Source organism: Bubalus bubalis, chromosome 4 (genome assembly GCF_019923935.1).
Source record: "Bubalus bubalis isolate 160015118507 breed Murrah chromosome 4, NDDB_SH_1, whole genome shotgun sequence".
Classification (NCBI taxonomy): domain Eukaryota; kingdom Metazoa; phylum Chordata; class Mammalia; order Artiodactyla; family Bovidae; genus Bubalus; species Bubalus bubalis.
The window spans coordinates 114,621,542-114,642,332 of NC_059160.1; the positions used below are offsets into that span (position 1 = coordinate 114,621,542).

At 43.4% G+C, this 20,791-nt stretch overlaps 1 pseudogene; it reads right to left on the reverse strand.

The window, feature by feature from the left end:
- Positions 1–15,302: 15,302 nt before the first annotated feature.
- The window catches only part of LOC102405453, a 76,307-nt pseudogene continuing 70,818 nt past the window's right edge, over positions 15,303–20,791 (reverse strand).

The window sequence follows — 20,791 nt, forward strand, 5'->3', positions numbered from 1 at the left end:
CTGTTGAGACTGAAGAAAAGTTATTTTCATATTGTCAGCCTGGAGATTTGACAAGCTTTCTACAAGATACCAAACATCCAATACATAAAGCTTTCACAATTTTGGCTCAATGCATATACAAGGTTGTAAATGCTATGAACCATTACAAAACTACCCTACTTTGTTTATATTAAAAAAATAAAAATCCTTATAGGTTAACTTTTTTCCTTCATTCAAAATGGTAATAGTTTTAATGAGTCCCATAGTGGGAGGTGGGGGGTGGTTATTGGCAATTGAAAATATCTAGTTTGTTGAATAAAAGAAAGTTAGTAAGAAATGTGTGTTGCTTTTCAACCACTAATGTTAATCTGCAGGCATATTTGAGTAGCAGCAACATAGTACTGCTTCTTCTTAGTGTTCACTGATTCTAATTCTCAGGTCGAATCACTTGAATCCTAGAGATTAGGGTTGCTTATCGTTGCTGGAGACTCTTGTCTTTCCTTACTTTACTCTCTCTTGCCAGGATTATGGGGAGCACTGACCCTGCTTTGCTGAAATTCCAATGAGGCAATATCTTATAAAAATGATCATGCGAGGTATAAGACTGGCTAGTAAAAGGGCAGGGTTACAGGCTTCTAAAAACCACTGCAATTCATAGTTCTCCCTTATTGCTGGTCTCTCCCCTTCTTTTATTATTATTATTATTATTATTTTCCAGTTGGAGGGAGTATTGAGACTGGGACTTCAAAATCATTGTTGGCCTGGGGTAGCCAGTAAGACGGTATGAAGCAACTGTTCTACAGGGTGGCCAAAACATAAGGGTAAAAGACAGCCATGTCTTTTTCTGATTTTGATTGGTTTGCAATAACTCCAGATTCATAAGCACATTGTCTAAGCTTGCTTTTTCAAAGTCTCATTAATCTTTGCTAATGGTTCATCTCCTGCTTCTAAACATGCCCTCATCCCACGCTCTGCCCCGTGCTCAGCAACTCTAAAGCATATTCTTTTCTCAATTCAAGAGAATCGGAATGGAAGATTCCCGAGTTGGTGCTTGTTCAGGAGCTTTTCAAAATGAATCATTAGAGTGTGGGGATTTGTTGTGGATGACGGGTCAGGTAATTATCTAGTGTCAGAACTCAGGTCTTTACATAGAATTCAAGCCCAGGCCCTGACACAAAAGCCTGTCATTTGGGAGTGATCAAAATGATGTCGCCTTAGTCTCTCTCCTTAATCCTTTGGGAATGTCTCTCTCCCCAGCTAACCTTCCCTGTTATTCCAAAGGTGACTTGGGGGTAAGATGGAAGTCCATGAGCTGAGGACTGAATACAGAGCTCCATTTCCACCCATCTTTAATATCCAATGGGTCTGAATACCCATCTTTAATCTCTTTTCTCTCAAATGGCAAGGACATCCATCTGGTTAGCCCTGAGGTTAAACGATTTGTCCAAGTGGCCACATGAGTCACTCCCAGACCACGCACTGTAAGTTGTCTCCAGCACAAGTCTCTAAAGAATTGAGCATCTATTTTTTTCTGGGAAATAGGGGTTTAGTTTTAGGATGGTTTCTTTCTTTTCATTTTTAGCAGATGCTACAGTTGAGTCCTTGGTGAGTTCAAGCTGTCACCCCCTGTTTGGCTGGCAGGAGTGCCTTGCGTTCAATAACTTTCATGTCTGAATGGCCCCAAATAGAAACATCAGCCCTGGAACTGTTTCCTAGTTTGAAAAGTTTAGCTTGTCAGATTAGATTTACACTGGCTGAATTAAAGTTTATGGAAAGTAATCCAAGACAACCAAATGAGGGCATTTCTCCCAAACATTATGATGATTAGAGGAGAGAAATAAATGAAGAATTTATCTGGAAGAGAGTTGAGCTGAGGGAGAGAAAGAAAGCATCAGAAAGAAAAGGGCCTGAGAAACTAGCAGGAGCTGGTTTCCCCTGTGATTTGAGTGTTCACACTTTATTTGTGTATCATTGTCCTTTTTCAGATATGCCACCTGCAAGATGAGAACAGAAGGACCAAGGAAAACACCTTCCTGTTTTCATCTCCCAGACATGCAGAGGGTCCCAGATGCCCTCCTTTGAAGAAGAATCCCTAACACTTCCTCCACTCTTCTCAGGTAATTGTGCTAAGTACTTTACACGTCTCATTTAATCCTATCTGCATCGCTTTGAGGACAGTGGATCAGTATCCCCATTTGGAAGACATGGGGCTAAGGTTTATAGAAGTTAAATCACGCAAGGTCCCACGTCCAAGGAAAAGTGAGGCTTTGAAGTCATTCCTGCCTGATTCCAGACTCTGTGCTCATAAGCGTGTTCAGTGCTGTCTACATTCTTGGCAGGGGATGTCAGTCCTGTGCTCCTTTCATGACCAGTCCAGGGACCGTAAAGTGACAAGTTAGCTCTGGGTCAGCAAGGACCATAAAGTGGCAAAATAGCTCTGGGTCAGCAAGGCGACAGAGACATCCCCCTAAAATACATCATTCACCAGGCCAGTCCTTTCACTAGGGTGTAGTAAACTTACATTTTCCTTCAAGTACTTTTTGTACGGGGTTAAAGAAAAGTTATCAACATAAACAGGATCATAGAAGAGAACATTTTAGTAGTTTAGTATCAGTCTGTTAATCAGCAGGTATCTCTTAATGTCATGCTCTGTTCTAAAAGTTGTAAAAGGTGCACAGGATTGAAATGGTGTCTTGGTGCCACATCTGGGTCCTTGACGAGAACGTATAAGCTCCAGACGACACCAGACTATTAAGGGTCTATAAGCATAAGTTTCAGTGCTAAGTGCTTTGATTCCGAGTGTTAAGGATGCTCGGGGAAGCGGATGGTTTGTGTGGATCTTTAATGTGCTGTTTTGAAGAACATAGAACTGCCGCGTCTTAGAGAATTGAAAGAATTTACTAATAGAAAGTAGAAGGAAATGAGGCACTGAAGAGAAAAGCTGTTATTATTATTGATTACATGCTGATCACAACTGCAGTGGTAAACAGGGTATAACCTAGGGGACTGCTAGAAATATCCGAGTGGGCTTGTATTGCACATGACAATGTGCGCCAGATCAGCTCATCTGTGGTGTCAACATCAGGCAAGTGGATGGCGTATGTCAAATTCAGTTTTGTGTGCTGTTTGCAAAATGTTTAACCCATTGGATTATTGTGAAGTGATTTTTCTACCAGTCACTTCTCATGCAAAATGTTAGTTTGTTTCCTCGTATCAACCAATTCCCCACTCTCAGGATACTAACTGGGTCCCCTACAAATCAATTCATTTCTGACACCAGCCACGCAGGGTTAGCACAGACCCCAGAGGTTAAGAGCTCGGTCCTGCAGGACTAGGAGTAGAGTACGTCCTCCACGTACTTTCAGATGCCAGTCTCAGGTCTCAGACCCTCTGTACTTCTGACCAGCTGGCTAGAAATTGGAAGTTCCTGTGGCGTGCTTCTCAGGTTTGCTAATGTGCTGTAACATTTCATAGAATTCAGGGAAACGCTTTACTAACAGGATCCTCTGTCCATGGGGATTCTGCAGGCAAGAATACTGGAGTGGGTTGCCATGCCTTCCTCCCCACCCAGGAATTGAAGAGATTCCCAGGAGATCCCCACAGCAGATCTTCCCCACCCAGGAAGTGAACCTTCATCTTCTGCACTGGCAGATTCTTTACCACTAGCGCCACCTGGGAAGCCCCTTACTTACTGCTACCAGTTTATTATAAAGGAGATAAATGAACAACTGGAGAATGAGGGATAAAGGCTAAGGTCTAGAAGAATCTGGAGCACAGGAGCTCTATCCCTGTGAAGTTGGGGAGCACCACCCATCTGGCACATGAGAGTGTCTGCCAACTCAGAAGCACCCTAAACCCTGTCACTTAGGAGGTTTTATGGCAGTTCCCCTGTGTAGACATGATGATTAAATCCTTGACCATTGGTGACTGAACTCAATCTCCAACTCCTCTTCCATCCCCAGAGGTTTGGGATGGGACTGAAAGTTCAAGCTTCCAATCAGGACTTGGTCTTTCTGCTAACCAGTCCCCATCCTGAAGCTATCTAGGACCCCCTCAGCCAACAGTTAGTGAAAGTGAAAGTGAAGTCGCTCAGTCGTGTCTGACTCTTAGCGACCCCATGGACTACAGCCCACCAGGCCCTCCGTCCATGGGATTTTCCAGGCAAGAGTACTGGAGTGGGGTGCCATTGCCTTCTCCATTAACAGTGGCTAGGCATATTATATTTACTTGTAGCTGGTATACTTGGTGACAGCCTTAGTGCCCTCGGACACGGTGTGCTTGGCCAGCTCCCCAGGTAGCAGCAAGCGCACGGCGGTCTGGATCTCCCTGGATGTGATAGTCAAGCGCTTGTTGTAATGTGCCAGGTGCGATGCCTCCTTATCTCATACCAAAAATACTCTTATCATTCAGGGAATTCCAGGTGTTTCGGGAACTCTGTGTCAGGAACATGGGGAAAAGACCAAATGTAAATTTCTTATTACTTGTGAATTTTCAGTTTGAGCTTATCTTATTTTTACCTACCTGCTACTTGCATGGATTCCTTGAAATTGAAAAGTTTTTAGATTTTATGTTTATTTTGAAATCATTTCAAACTTAGAAATTTTAATCATAGTACAAAGAACTAACTCTCTAAACCCACCTGGATTAACCTGCTTTAATATTTTTGCTTCATTTACCTTTACTGTCTCTCCTTTTGTCTACCTTTATTTCTCTACTATTTTAGAGTTAGTTTCAGACATCATACCCCTTTATCCCTTATAGAATGCTAGTACCATCATCCCTTACCATTATCACATGACATTTAACATAGACTATATTCAAATTTTGACATTTGTCCTAATAATGCTTTTATATCAGTTTATTTTCTCTCTGAACCAGGTTCCAATCCAGGACCTCAGACTATATTTTAATCTCCTACATTTGAACAATTCCTCAATTTGGTCTTTTATGACATTGCTTTTTTCTTTTTTTTTACTTTGAGGTGTACAAACCAGATGCTTGGGTAGAAACTGCCTTCTATGCTATTTAGTTGAATTAATGGATTCTTATTTTTTGTTAAGTATGTTATAATCCAGTACCACCCTTATGGCAGAAAGCAAAGAAGAACTAAAGAGCCTTTGGATGAAAGTGAAATAGGAGAGTGGAAAAGTTGGCTTAAAGCTCAACATTCAGAAAACTAAGATCATGGCATCTGGTCCCATCACTTCATGGCAAATAGATGGGAAAACAATGGAAACAGTGAGAGACTTTATGTTGTGAGGCTCTAGAATCACTGAAGATGGTGACTGCAGCCATGAAATGAAAAGACGCTTGCTCCTTGGAAGAAAAGCTATGACCAACCTAGACAGCATATTAAAAAGCAGAGACATTTCTCTGCCAACAAAGGTTTTTCCAGTGGTCATGTATGGATGTGAGAGTTGGACTATAAAGAAAGCTGAGCACCAAAGAATTGATACTTTTGAACCGAGGTGTTGGAGAAGACTCTTGAGAGTCCCTTGGACTGCAAGGAGATCCAACCAGACTATCCTAAAGGAAATCAGTCCTGAATGTTTCTTTGGAAGGACTGATGTTGAAGCTGAAACTCCAATACTTTGGCCACCTGATGGGAAGAACTGACTCATTTGAAAAGACCCTCATGCTGGGAAAGATTGAGGGCAGGAGGAGAAGGGGACGACAGAGGATGAGATGGATGGATGGCATCACCAACTCAATGGACATGAGTTTGAGTAGGCTCTGGGAGTTGGTGATGGACACGGTCCCAAAGAGTCAGACACGACTGAGTGACTGAACTGACTATCAGTTCATTCATTTTGAAGCTCTACTTGTTCCAGATTAGGTCAGTGGGTGCCCCTAAAGCGGCTCCTGAGTCTTTCTGACCTATCTCTTCTATTAGTCTGTTTGCTGCCATGACAAAACAGTACGGACTAGACGGCTTAAGTAGTAGCAGAAATGTCTTTCTCACATCTCTAGAGGCTGGGAATTCCCGGTGCTGGTCTATTTGGTTCCTTATGAGAGCTCTCTTCCTGGCTCACAGATGGCCGTCTTTGCTCTGAATCCTGATGTTGTGGAAAGAGAAATCTAGCATCTCTTTTTCTTCTTCTAAGGCCACAAGCCCTATTGGATTAGGGTCCTGTCCTCATGACATCACCTAACCTTTATCAACTTCTCATAGATCCTAGCTCCAAATGCAGTTACCTTGGGGGTTAAGGCTTCAACATATGATTTATGAAGGGACACAGACTTTCTTTCAGTCCGTAACATCTCCTATCATTATTTTGGAGTGCTTCCTTCCTTTTTAGGATAACGATATACTGTAAATGCTTCTCATGTTTCTTTGTCCCAGCCCTCCTTCCTCTAAGTTCTGGTTCCATTTAACAAGGAATGGTCCTTAGAAACAAGATCTGCAAGGAAGCATTTGTGCAGATCATCTAATGTTGAGCCTCTTCAGACAAAAAAATATTGTGAATTGTAAAAGAGTTAGGAAAACTTTCTTGAATTAGAAAGTATGAAGGCATTAGGTTACTTCCTGACGCTTGTCTTAAATGTTTTACTATTGTTGCTCTTCAGTCACTAAGTTGTGTCTGACTCTTTGCAACTCCATTTTCTGTGGCACGCCAGGTTTCTCTGTCCTCCACTAACTCCTGGAGTTTGCTCAAGCTCATGTCCATTGAGTTGGTGGTGCTGTCTAACCATCTCATACTCTGCTGCCCTCTTCTCCTTTTACCTTCAATCTTTCCCAGCATCGGGGTCTTTTCCAGTGAGTCGGCTCTTCGACTCATATTCTATATACAGTATTATTTTTATGTCCGATCAATTGCAAAGCAATAATATGAGAGCCATAGGCTTCATGAAGTGAGGCTCTGTTGAGTATTGAGTCAGGAGAGTAGAGGAATTGAGAACTAGAAAGAGGTCAGAATGCTGGAAGAGGGTACAGAAAATTGTGGGGCACCCACTTTTCAGAAAACTTGTAGGAATCAGCAGACAAACAGCCCCATTTTGAAATAACAACTGTACCATCTAAACTTAACCAGTCATAAAGCTCTGTTGACACTCCGAGGCCAATATGGCCTTAGAGACCAATTGTAGTTTTTAACTTAAGATCCATCTCAAAGATCCAACTTCTCGGTGTAGGATCAGATTTCCCTGCCTTGCACTGAACTTGGATGATCTTTGTCCATCCTAAATCTTTATATTTCTTATCCTTGCTGATTACTTTTCTTGCCTGGAAAATCCCATGGACAGAGGAGTGTGGTAGGCTGCAGTCCATGGGGTCGCGAAGAGTCAGACACGACTGAGCGACTTCCCTTTCACTTTTCACTTTTATGCATTGGAGAAGGAAATGGCAACCCACTCCAGTGTTCTTGCCTGGAGAACCCCAGGGACGGGGGAGCCTGGTGGGCTGCCGTCTATGGGGTCTCACAGAGTTGGACACGACTGAAGCGACTTAGCAGCAGCAGCAGCAGCTGATTACTTGGGACGAGAGACTTGGTAGGGGCAAAAGGAACCCTGGGACTGGTACTCACTTATTATACACCATTAGATAACTAATGGACTTACTGTGTGAACCCAAGTCCCTTCTCCTTTCTGGTCTTCCGTTTCCTTATGTGTAGAATGAGAGGCTAAATCTAAATTATCTCTAAATTCTTTTTTAGCTTTCAAGTTCTCTGAAACCTTCCCTGCCTAAAATCTTTGAAGTGTGAATTAAACTTGCAGATGAAGATAAATTAGCAGAGGGGCCGAGTGCCTTACAGACTTACAGTCTTCCGAGCCCCAGCAAGCCTGCTTATTGGAGTGTGCTTTCTTTTTACAGCTGTGAAGAGAGGAATCAGCACACCAGCTATAACTTCATATGACTAATGGTAACCATGGCGACCACTAAATATTCCTTCCAGACCTTGCATCTGCACAGCTCAGTGAAGCAGAGGAAATAAACGTTGCTGCTTTGAAAAATGATAAAAATAATCGGAACCAGCGACAGGCTTGGAAGGAAAGGAGAGATCTCAAATGTGAAGGTCAAGTCATTTCATCTCATTATCTCTCAGGCCTTTGTCTAATCTCAGGAGGCATTTGATGCCAACTGAATGGATAGGTCACAGGCCCGAGGGATGGAGAATGAGACTTCTGAGGCCCTTGACTAATTTTCAAAGAAGCTTCTGGGGTTCTGACAATTATTTGCTGGAATGGTGTGATGACCCCTATGTTGAAACGCTGAAAATGAACATTAAGGCCACTACAAGAGGCCCCCGGGGCTTATGGTAGTTCTTGATGTCAGGGCATCTTAGTGGTTTAAGGACAAAGTAACAAGAAGACTGGCCAAGGTCAAATGACAGTCAGAGAGCAAGAATATAGGCAGGACAACTGGGCCTCCCAAGCCCTACAGATTAGACGAGGAGAATGGATGACTGGTCGACATCATCTTGGTAAAACAGGGGACAAGCTCCAGAAAGACTAATGCCATGATGCATCCCAGGAGAGTCTCCCAGGAAACGTAAATGAGTGGATTACTGTAGAAGAGGGCAGGGTCTCTGAGAAACTGGAGAGCCTATGGCCTGCTCAAGAGGGCAGCCTGTTGTTGCCATGGCAGATCCAGAGCTCCTATTTTTCAAGACAGGCTATAAATCTGGATTTTTAAAAAATAATTAAATTTCTTAATTGTGTGTATGGGCTGCCATTTTGCATGCTCTGAAATTGCAGTCCCATTTTGAAAATGAAAATAGGAAATCCTAGAGAAATGGGATTCTGTATAATAACCTGTACAATGACCATGAGACCATGAACATTCCAAATACAATCAGGTTGGCTTGGGTCTGTAGTGTCAGGGAGGTCTGTGTGTGATGCTCTTAGAAGTTGGCATTTTAGGAATTACAGTGTGCTTGGTTTGGAGACAGAATGTGTCAACAGATGGAAGCGATCTGAACGTCAGGTTTAATGCTTTTGAACTGTGGTGCTGGAGAAGACTCTTGAGAGTCCCTTGGACTGCAAGGAGATCCAACCAGTCCATTCTGAAGGAGATCAGCCCTGGGATTTCTTTGGAAGGAATGATGCTAAAGCTGAAACTCCAGTACTTTGGCCACCTCATGTGAAGAGCTGACTCATTGGAAAAGACTCTGATGCTGGGAGGGATTGGGAGCAGGAGGAGAAGGGGACGATAGAGGATGAGATGGCTGGATGGCATCACTGACTCAATGGATGTGAGTCTGAGTGAACTCCGAGAGTTGGTGATGGACAGGGAAGCCTGGCGTGCTGCGATTCATGGGGTCGCAAAGAGTCGGACGTGACTGAGCGATTGAACTGAACTGAGGAGGACACATGCTGCAGTCCATCTCTGGCACCAGGGGCTGGGAGAGCCTTTCCCAGCTAGTGGCGAGTCAGTCTTTCTGAAGTGATTTCCCACGGTTCCTCACCCCTACTATATTCACCTGAATTCCAGTAGACACACTAGCTCCAAGAACTCTGCCTTGAGCCTGTCCTGTGCTTTAGGCTACTGTGGAGTCTTTACATAAGTCATACACACAAAGTGGGGAGTGAGGGGACAGAGAGCGCAAGTAGGCCACCTGACAGAGGAGAGAAGCCAACATACATAGAACTGAGTACCGCTCCATCCGCTGCGTCACCCCACGGGGCACTAGTCTGGGTACTGGGTAACAAAACTTAGCACTTGGGCTCCGGTAGGGAGCAGTGGATTCTTTTGCCCTTTTGAAAAGCATAATTACTTTCCAGATTACAGAATTATTATAGGAAAACTGAAAACTGGAAAGAAAAAGCTTCTAATCATATCATGAAATAGAGATGAAGAGGTAGTTCACAGATAAGAGAGACCTGTCAATAAAATGTCTTGTGGGAAATTACTTTGGTGCAGTGCTAGCCTCCACGTACCATCCCAGACAAGTTATTATAGAAGTCATGAAACGGAAAGGCTCACAGATTCACTTAATATGCTGGAAGAACGTAGCTCATTGAATCAGTTTAAAACCCAGAGTGAGAAGCAGTCAGAGGAAACAGCACACCCGGGCAGGCGCACGTGGGCAGAAGGCCCACAGATCCTGCAGCCTGTGTGACAGTCTCCGTGCGTCCTGACTGTCTGCCACACCAGCCTTCCTTCCTGTCCATGTGCACCTGCGGGCCAGAGTTTCAGGGAAGCAAGGGGGTTCGGAGGGCTCCCCTGGGGGCTCAGACAGCAAAGAATCTGCCTTCAATGCAGGAAACCCAGGTTCAATCCCTGGGTCAGGAAGATCCCCTGGAGAAAGGAATGGCAACCCACTCCAGTATCCTTGCCTGGAGAATCCCATGACAGAGAAGCCCAGTGGGCTACAGTCCACGGGGTTGCAAAGAGTCAGACATGACTGAGTGACTAACACACACACACACACACACACACACACACACACACACATATGTTCAGGCAGATGGAAGATGCTTAGAACCAGCACAGGTTTCCTCTCTGGGAAAGATGCAGTGGCAGGTATACTGAGCATAGCTGCAGCTGCCTGATAACCTGATGAGCACTTTGTGTATTTGGGCATTTTCTAGGCAGAGGATAGGTGGGCCAAAAATGGAGTGATAATGGTCATCACCAGTGTGTGGATAATTTAGGGATGACATGGCCATCAATCTGGAGATGACATTTGTACCTTATTACGATCATACTTAAGGTTTACTTGCATAGCGTTTGGGCATTGACACTTGTGGTGGCGGTGGCGGGCATCCTGCCCAAATCTTGGAGACTCTCAACTCTACCAAACAGGGAATGACACATGGAAGTATATTCACTGCTGCCTTTGTGTGAAGAGAGTGTGGTGCTCCTCATGAAATACAGAATGGGCTCATATAAAAAGTAAGCAGGGTCAGAATGGGTTTAATATAAGGTTTCCCTTTAAGAACTAAAAAGTGTTTATTGCTCAGTTGTATCAGACTCTTTGTAACCCCATGGACTGTACCCACCAGGCTCCTCTGTCTTGAAATTCTCCAGGCAAGAATACTGGAGTGGGTAACCATTCCTTTCTCCAGGGGATCCTCCCAACCCAGGTTCCCAGGGATTGATCCTGGGTATCCTGCATTGCAGGCAGATTATTTCCTGTCTGAGCCATCAGGGCCTAAGCCAGCGCTATTTTCATGCAGGCATTTAGGTCTGTGAAGACCTCAAACCTGCAGACAAGAGAGTAACTATACGCAGTAAGATGAGTGGAGGACAGAAGCCTGCAGAGAGGACCAACATCTAAAGGGCAGATGGAAAAAGAGGGGCATGTGAAGGTGATGGAACAAGGACAGTCAGAACTTGAAGGACCAGGAGACGATGCTGTCACAGAAGCGAGGGTGCTCCGTAAGTCCTGCAGAAGTTAAAGGGGCTGGCCATGAGCTCCTGATGAGAACGTCTTCAAGAGGGAGGGAGAAGGCAGATGGCTAAAGTGAAGGCAACATCTGTCGTGCAGGATAGAAGGTGAGGGAGAGGTATTGCGTAATCCTGAGTGCTCTGTCCTGCACAGGGGAAGAGGGCTGCTGGTGTCAGGAAATCAAAGTGCCGTTTTGCGTTCTCTTTGAAATCACGTTACTCCACAGTGGGGTCTGTAGCCGCCCATCCCTCTACCTGCCCCTTTCTTTCATTCCACACTTCTGAGGGGTTTGTCTATGTGCACATTCTTTTTCAGATGTCTAATTCTGACTCAGAAAATTGCTGGTTTCAACTCTTTTGCCAGATGGCTGAGGAAAGAGCAATTGACTGCTAGTGCTAAATGCCTGTGTCAGAGCCCAAAGCAGCCGATTCCAATTAACATAAAAAGCAGAACAGAGCTCCTAACGTGCAAGTGTAAGATGATGGGATGATGAAACCTCCTCCTGGCTGAGAAAGGAAAACACGCAGCATCCTCTGTCCCCTCAGATGCTGACCCACGCCACTGGGTTGAGAGGGGGATGTATTCACGAATCAGAGGGGACCGCAGAGGAGTACCCTCAGAACAACCCCTCGGTTCCTTTCTGTTTGGCAGATAAGGGGTGGTCCTCAAAGTCGCATGTTGGAAATCTTTGCTTTATTTGTTTGGGTGGATGGAGAACAACATTGTTTTCAGCGCAACTTCCTGTTTTCTCAAATGAGACATTTCATAGAAGACAGTGGTACTAATATTTCAGTGGATATAGATAAAGAGCTCTTGATTTTTCACATTTTTTAAAAGTCTTTTTGTGGGTAAGATATTTAGAGATGCCAAAATAAAATGAAATATAAAGAGCTAAGGAGATATTTTGTCATTACCCCATTTCCATCTACTCGTTTTTTTTCTGCCCTTAAGAAATAGTCATTTTAATTATTCTCTTGCTTATTCTTCCAGTATTTCTTTATGCATATGCAAGCATATATGAATTTATATATCTATACTTATATATGTGTATATATATATATCCTTTTTCCCAAAAAAGACAGCATATTATATATATGTTTTATTTTTTGTTACCAAATAATATATTTGGACTCATTAGAGAAAGACCCTGATGCTAGGAAAGACTGAAGGCAAAAGGAGAAGGGGGCAGTAGAGGATAAAGTTGTTGGAGAGTGTCACTGATTCAACGGGCATGCTGCTGCTGCTGCTGCATCACTTCAGTCGTGCCCGACTCTGAGACCCCATAGACGGCAGCCCACCAGGCTCCCCCTCCCTGGGATTCTCCAGGCAACAACACTGGAGTGGGCTGCCACTTTCTTCTCCAATGCCTGAAAGTGAAAAGTGAAAGTGAAGTCGCTCAGTCGTGTCCCACCCTCAGCGACCCCATGGACTGCAGCCTTCCAGGCTCCTCCATCTATGGGATTTTCCAGGCAAGAGTACTGGAGTGGGGTGCCATCAAAGGGCATGAATGTGAGCAAACTCCAGGAGAGAGTGGAGGACAGAGGAGTCTGGGGTGCCACAATCCATGGGGTCGCAGAGTCAGACAGGACTTGGTGACCAAACAACAATAATGAAATATATTTGGAGATCTTTCCACATTAATACACAGAGAGCTCTTTGTTCTTTTTTTTTTAGCTTCCACATCATATTCCACTGTATGGCTGTCCCCTATTTTTGGACATTTGGATTGTTTCTAGGTTTTGTTATAACCGTTCTCCGTGGATGGTCCTATACATAGATCCATGATGTGATGCATGAGAGGATCCATAGGAGAGGTTTCCAGAAGCAGCATCGTAGTTCAAGTGCATCTGTGATTTTGATGGATGTTGGCAGATGTCCTTCCAGGCAGCCTGACCATTTTACAACTGCCTGGAACAGTGTGAGAGGGCCTGTTCCCTTCAATTTAAGTAACTGGGTATAGCCACATTTCTGCTTTTTTTGTTTGTTTGTTTTTGTTGGTTTTGGTTAATCTAATGAAATGGTAGCTTAGGGTAGTTTTCATTTGTATTTTCTCATTATTCTTTCTTCAGATAATAGAATATTCTTATTTTTCTTTGTTTGCATGATCTCTTAGAGAATTATGACACAATGATGCAGGGGAAAAAACATCTTTTCAGGGGCTCCACTCTTGGGCTATAAGGACTTCAGGAGACTTCGGGCTCTCTGCCATGTCCTTCTATGTTAGTTTATTACTTCATGTCTCCTTTTAGTGGTTAGTAATCATAATAATAACCAACTTTTATTGAGTATTTACTCTATACTAAGCATGATCCTAAGCACTTTATGTATTAACTCATTTGCTCTTCAAAACAAACCAAAAAACAACTCTATGAAGGAGGGTTGCTGTAATCTCTGTATGTGGAAACTGAGACCCAGAAAGGTTAGTAACCTACCCAATATCACAAAGGCAGTCTGTCCTAGGGTAAACAGCAGTCCCATTTTACCTGGGATCATCTCAGTTTTATCACTGAAGTTCCCATGTCCCTGAAATTCCTCATTCCTGGTACAGTTGATCACCCCAGTGATCAACTTTGCATATCACTATTAAACTCCTTTGAAGACCAAAGGAACTTGTGTGCTTCTGAGCAGAGGAATGGGAGAAGTGATGTTTCCACAGCAGTATGTGTAAGACTTAAATTGCAGTTTCTTAGTTTTATTCAATTAGACTGATGTCAAGGGGTGTAGGAAAAAAGAGGGTAAGGCCATTTCCTCTAATCGGCAGTAGAAATGGCCATAGAAGAGGGTAGTTAATGCAATTACTGTCGTGAAAAACCCGTGTGGAGATCTAGTAAATAATAATAATTGTCTTGTCACTGTGGTAAGTGAAAAATGTTCACATGCTACCTCAATTACTCCTCCAAGTAGCCCTATGTGATGGGTAGTAATATCACACCCATTTTACAGAGAAGAGGTTAAGAAACTTCCTGAAGGAAGGTCGACTGATACTCAAGTCTGCCTGCAGAGCCCATGCTTTAAAAAGCATGATTTGTTGTTCAGCAGCTCAGTTGTGTCTGACTCTTTGCGACTCCATGGACTGCAGCACGCCAGGCTTCCCTGTCCTTTACCATCTCCCGGAGCTTGCTCAAACTCATGTCCATTGAATCGGTGATATTTTACCTAAATATAAGCACATATTTGATTTTTAACTGGGCCCTTCATGACTATCCGCAGGAAAGACGCTCAGACAAGGAAAGTCTGAATCTTTGGGTTTGCTGCAGGAGATGCCGGTTTGTGTTTAAACAGAGCAGCTCATTGATGCAAAATGCCAACAGTGAGGAGTTCCACAGCTCTGGGGAGGATCTGAGGGAAGGAGGCCTTGTGTGAACTTGCCAGCTCTGTGAAGAGCAGCCAGGGAGGTTCTGCTGTCTTTCTGCTGCCGGGAGTGGTGCTGAGTGTGTCTCCTTTCCTCTCTCTGGATTTAGGCACCTTCAGTATAAAATGAAGACGGTTGTTTCTTATGTGCCTCAAAGATAATCTTTTGAAGACCCTTCTAGTTCTAAGATTCACGACTATTCATACAACCCTGATTTTTCAAGCGACCTTATCTTTGAGGAAAACAAGGCCTCACTGTAAAAAAGTCTGTATCAAGTGCATTGTATATATAAATTGCTGTAATTCAAGAATGACGTTGGTTAGAGGCCTCTGGTAACAGAATTTCGAAAACAGCCTCCCAGATTGGGGTTGACATATTCACACCGCTGCTCCTGCCTTTTTTTTTTTTTTTTTTTTTCATTGCAAAATAGTTTTTATTTGTTAAATTATCAAATGAGATTATCACACAAAATTAACTATATGGCTAGGCTAAGTGCATAAGGTGCTCAAGTTTTCAGAACATCACAGGTGGGTCGCTGCAGGTTCCCTGTGCCCCTGAAAAAGGGGCACAAAATGTGCTTCCTTCCCCACTGGGCACAGGAAGTTCTCCACTTGGATCAGGGACATGGCCTGCGTGTGGATTCATAGCTCTTTGTGGCCCTAGAGGCTCCTGACCTCTCCCCAAGTTTCTCCACTAGTGGCCTCCTTGGGATCAAAAGATCACCGGCTGGGGGCCTTGGGGCCCTGGGCCTCTTCCCAGGCCTCCTGGTTGACTAAGGCTACCTCCTTACTCGCCTCAGCAGAGAGTTTCAGAACTTGGCTGAAGCTCCTTCGCAGCTCCAGGTGCTGCTTCTGGGTCAACTCCCTGAGTTCCCTCATCAGGTCCGATGCCTTCGCGTTTTCTTCTGAGCTGCCGATGCCAAGTTATCCCAGCAGACGGCGTGTGGCCATCTATTCCCGCTGCAACTTGTCTAAGAAGAGCTGCCTGTCTCCATTCGGGTGGACGGTTGCACGGGCAGCTCGTGCCGCACGGTGCCCAGGGCCGCCGCGCACGCCTTGTACTGTTCAGGAAGCGGCTGGCCACGGCCTCAAAGGGACGCAGCACCGCGACCTGCGCGTCCGGGACATCCGCCAGCTCCCTCTTCCTCTGGCATAGGAGAAGTCTGCTCTTCAGCTCCTAAGTCTTTTTCTGGAGTTTCTCCTTCTCTTTGCACATTAATTGTAGGTTCTGTTCTGCCTGTTCTGCGTAGATAAGCCATTCTCCATCTTCACCGTCAGCAGGGTCAGAAGGAGCATCTGCGACTCCATCATTCCCATCGCTTTAGAGAGATCTGGGCTCTTTTTACTTGAAGCAGGGACTGTAGCCTGCCAGGCTCCTCTGTCCATGGAGTTTTCCAGGCAAGAATACTGGAGTGGGCTGCCATTTCCTACTCCAGGGGATCTTCCTGACCTAGGAATTGAACCGTGACTATATACAAAATAGATAACTAATAAGAACCTACAGTATAGTACAGGGAACTCTACTTAATACTCTGTAATGACCTTGTGGGAAAAGAATCTAAAAAAGAGTGGCTATATGTATATGTACAACTGATTCACTTTGCTGCACACCTGAAACACACCATTGTAAATCAACTATATTGCAATAAAAATTAATTAAAAAATAATGAAATGGTCTCCCAAAGATGCCCTGTCCCTGGTCCCTAGAACCCATGAATGTGATAAGATTTCTCTGCTTGTTATGTTACATTGCACAGTTGATCCTAAAATAAGGAGGTCATACCGGATTATCTGGTAGGCCCATTGTAATCACAGGAGCTCTTAGAAACAAAGAGCTTTCTTTGGCCGGTGGCAGAGAGGCCAAGTAGGAGACAGGATAGTGGGAGAGATTAAAAGCGCAGAGGAGCACTGGACACAGCATTGTTGGCTTTGAGGATGGAAAAATACTTGTGCCAAGGGATGTGGGCAGCCTTTAGGAGGTGAGAACAGCTCCTGGCTGACAGCTGGTAAGGGACCAGGGACTTCAGTCCTATGAGTGCAAGGAAATGAATTCAGCCAATAGTTTGAATAAGGAAGTGAATTCTTCTCTAAAGCCACTAGATAACCTCCCAGCCTGAACACACCTTGATTTCAGTCTCTTGAGACCCTGATCAGAGAACTAGTGAAAATGCACTTGGCTTTCTAACCTGCAGAACTGTGAGGTGAAAAATGGATGTTGCTATAAGCTGCTCAATTTGTGGTCTTTTGTTAGATCAACAGATAACCAATACATGTCCCCATCCGTATTTCCTAGAATCCTCATCTTCTACCTTGAAAGTGAAGTGAAAGTGTGAGTCTCTCAGTCGTGTCCAAGTCTTGTGACCCCATGGACTGTAACCTGCCTGGCTCCTCTGTCCATGAAACTTCCCAGGCAGGAATACTAGAGTAAGTTGCGATCCCCTTCTCCAGGGGATCTTCCCGACCCAGGAATCAAACCTGGATCTCATGCATTGCAGGTGGATTCTTTACTGTCTGAGCCACCAGGGAAGCCCCTTAAATTAGAACCCAGTGTAACCTAGATTATACCCCTGTAAATTAGAACCCAGCATGGCCTGGGCGTACTTGTGGGTTATCCCACTTAAGTGCTCCCTTAACACCGGATCATGTCAGATTGTATTATCCTTGGCTGCTCATTACTTGTCTCTTCCATTGGGTTATAAAGCCCTTAAGGAGAATAGTGTGTCTCATTGTTGAAACTTCTGTGCATATCTCAGGGCCTTGATAATAGGGATTTCTCAACCAACACTTGAATGAAAATGAGATATTAACCTATTCCCAGCATGGTAGTTAGCATCCATGGATGCTTTTATTGTTATGTGGATTATACCAGAGACTTTTAATGCCTTTCTTAAAAAAAAAAAAAATCTCATAATCAGAAACCTTGCCATCAAGGAAAACCACTGGTTGAAATGTAAAAGAGCAAATTTAAGTTCTGATTACATTTCTAACAAGCAGAGTATTTATGGTAATTTTATCAGTTAATGTTTTCTCCAAAGCACTATAGCTTCAGGAAGCAAAATAACAGTACCTACTACATACTAAAATCCAAGCTGCAGGAGCTATATAACTTTTCAGGATCAACCATTCTTACTAATTTTTATTGTCTTCAGTACAGTGAATTCAGTTGTTATATTTTCTGGTTCCCAATAACCAAAAATGTTTGGACTCCATTTTTAAGTTTCAAAAAACTTAAAAAAAAAGTCTCTTAGTTGAAAGGGGAACATAAGACTTGTGGGAAATCCAGATTCTTTTTATTGGCCTAGAGTTGATGTGAAGACATGGGGACAGAGCTGAAGTAGTATAATGGAGTCCTAAGTGACATGAGACTAAGATTAGAACTGGAGTCATTGTTGTGAAGAGTCAAAATTATACCAGATGCTGGAGTTGAAAGAGTGAAGTAGCAATGGGAAAAGAAATATCAAGATCAACAGTTAAAAACAGAACAGGACTAAGGTTTTGAATGGCAGATTGGTGCTTGGTATATATCATAAGAGTGAGTATTCTGTGTGGACATAGAGCATATTAGTTATGTCCTTAGGAAGCTCAAGTCCTAAACATGTATTAGCTAGTCCCGAAGCAGCGTGTGTGTGTGTGTGTGTGTGTGTGTGTGTGTGTGTGTGGAGGGTGAAAGACAGGCAGTTCATGGAAAGTTGTCCATGCAAGTTGGAGCTGAGTGGGAAGATGTTTTTGAATGAAAAAACAAATTGTTTATGGATACAAGTTGATTCCTGCTTCTTATAGTGAGTTCTGCAGCTTTTATCTAAACAAATTACTCTTGACAAACTTGTGGACTAGAAGGAATGTTTTTGATGTGAAGTGTTATTTTTTGCTGTGGGAAAAAGAAGGTCTTTGGTAAAACTAGGGATGTGACTCTTGGGCTCAGTTCAGGAAAGTATAAACCCCGGCAGCACAGCTCTCTCTAACACCTGCTCAGTTGGTGTTTCAGAGTCTTTTGTTACCCTAGTAGTATTCTACAGTGCTTCAGACCTGATGTTGAAATTTTTGAGGTTATCTCTGTACATAATAAAGTCCCATCCTGTAGACTTCACCTCAGTGTGTGTTATGTCTAGTTGGAAAATCTATGGACATTGCACAACTTTCTTCTCTCCCTTTGGGTTTCTTCCAACACCAGTTCATGGCCCATTTCTCTCTTAAAAAATAGTTGGAAGGAGCTGAGTTTAGTTTTAATTGCAAAAATTGGTGCTTTTATGGGTAAACGTCACCAATATTATTGATCAGATGGAACTGTTTTTATTCCTGATAAGAAGTTAGGAGCCAGTGGCGTGAGAGCTTTGGCTGGAACTCTGAAATCTCTTAGGTCCTAGGAATAGGCTCATCAAGCCAGATATAGGTCTTTTTCTCTCTGGGTGCAGGCTTCATTTTTTATTTGTGCCAGAAGTTGTTCTTTGGTGTTTTAAATTCATGCTATTGTGCTTTGATTACAGTAAGAACTTCATTGCTGTTAATTATTGATGAAGGGGATGATGGTGATGTAATCTCATGAGACCAGGTGCCTTAACAGGCTTTCAGCTTTGTTCCCCATTCCCACTCAACCCAGCATGGCTTTCTCCTGGTGTTTTCTATGTTATCAAGGTCTCAAATCATTAAAGAGAAATGCAAATTAAAAAAGCTTACCAGAAATTGTTCAGTCCCTGACTTCATAAAGTAACTGTCTTGTGGGATCCTGGGGTGCCACTCCGGGTCTGATCGGACACTTTTCACTGGAGACAAATCTCTCAGGTAGAATTAGTTTGTGCATGGTTGGTAACTGAAAGCATTGCTAGGGAATCTTAATACTTTGCTTTTGGGTTATTATTTACTGTAATATGTAAAATGTAACCACTTCAGTGTCGATCTAAAAGGTAATCCACCATTTGCCAAATACTGTGTTAAATGCTGAAAACAGATCAGTAAACAGACAAGTTCTCGTAGCACTCATATTTTAATCAGAAAGACAGGCCGTAATTAAATAAATCAAAGATAAGTACTATTAAGATAAAAAAGAAGCCACTGTGAAGCAGAGGGGTTAGTCACTAAAACATTGTGAATTCCTAAGAAGGTGGGTAATATCTATCATTCATGACCCAGATAATCACGATGGTGTGATCACTGACCTAGAGCCAGACATCCTGGAATGTGAAGTCAAGTGGGCCTTAGAAAGCATCACTACGAACAAAGCTAGTGGAGGTGATGGAATTCCAGTTGAGCTATTCCAAATCCTGAAAGATGATGCTGTACAAGTGCTGCACTCAATATGCAAGCAAATTTGGAAAACTCAGCAGTGGCCACAGGACTGGAAAAGGTCAGTTTTCATTCCGATCCCAAAGAAAGGCAATTCCAAAGAATGCTCAAACTACCGCACAATTGCACTCATCTCACACGCTAGTAAAGTAATGCTCAAAATTCTCCAAGCCAGGCTTCAGCAATATGTGAACCGTGAACTTCCTGATGTTCAAGCTGGTTTTAGAAAAGGCAGAGGAACCAGAGATCAAATTGCCAACATCCGCTGGATCACAGAAAAAGTAAGAGAATTCCAGAAAAACATCTATTTCTGCTTTATCGACTATGCCAAAGCCTCTGACTGTGTGGATCACAATCAACTGTGGAAAATTCTTCAAGAGATGGGAATACCAGACCACCTGATCTGCCTCTTGAGAAATTTGTATGCAGGTCATGAAGCAACAGTTAGAACTGGACATGGAACAACAGACTGGTTCCAAATAGGAAAAGGAGTTCGTCAAGGCTGTATATTGTCACCCTGTTTATTTAACTTCTGTGCAGAGTATATCATGAGAAATGCTGTACTGGAAGAAACACAAACGGGAATCAAGATTGCGGGGAGAAATATCAATAACCTCAGATAGGCAGATGACACCACCCTTATGGCAGAAAGTGAAGAGGAACTCAAAAGCCTCTTGATGAAAGTGAAAGTGGAGAGTGAAAAAGTTGGCTTAAAGCTCAACATTCAGAAAACGAAGATCATGGCATCCGGTCCCACCACTTCATGGGAAATAGATGGGGAAACAGTGGAAACAGTGTCAGACTTTATTTTTCTGGACTCCAAAATCACTGCAGATGATGACTGCAGCCAT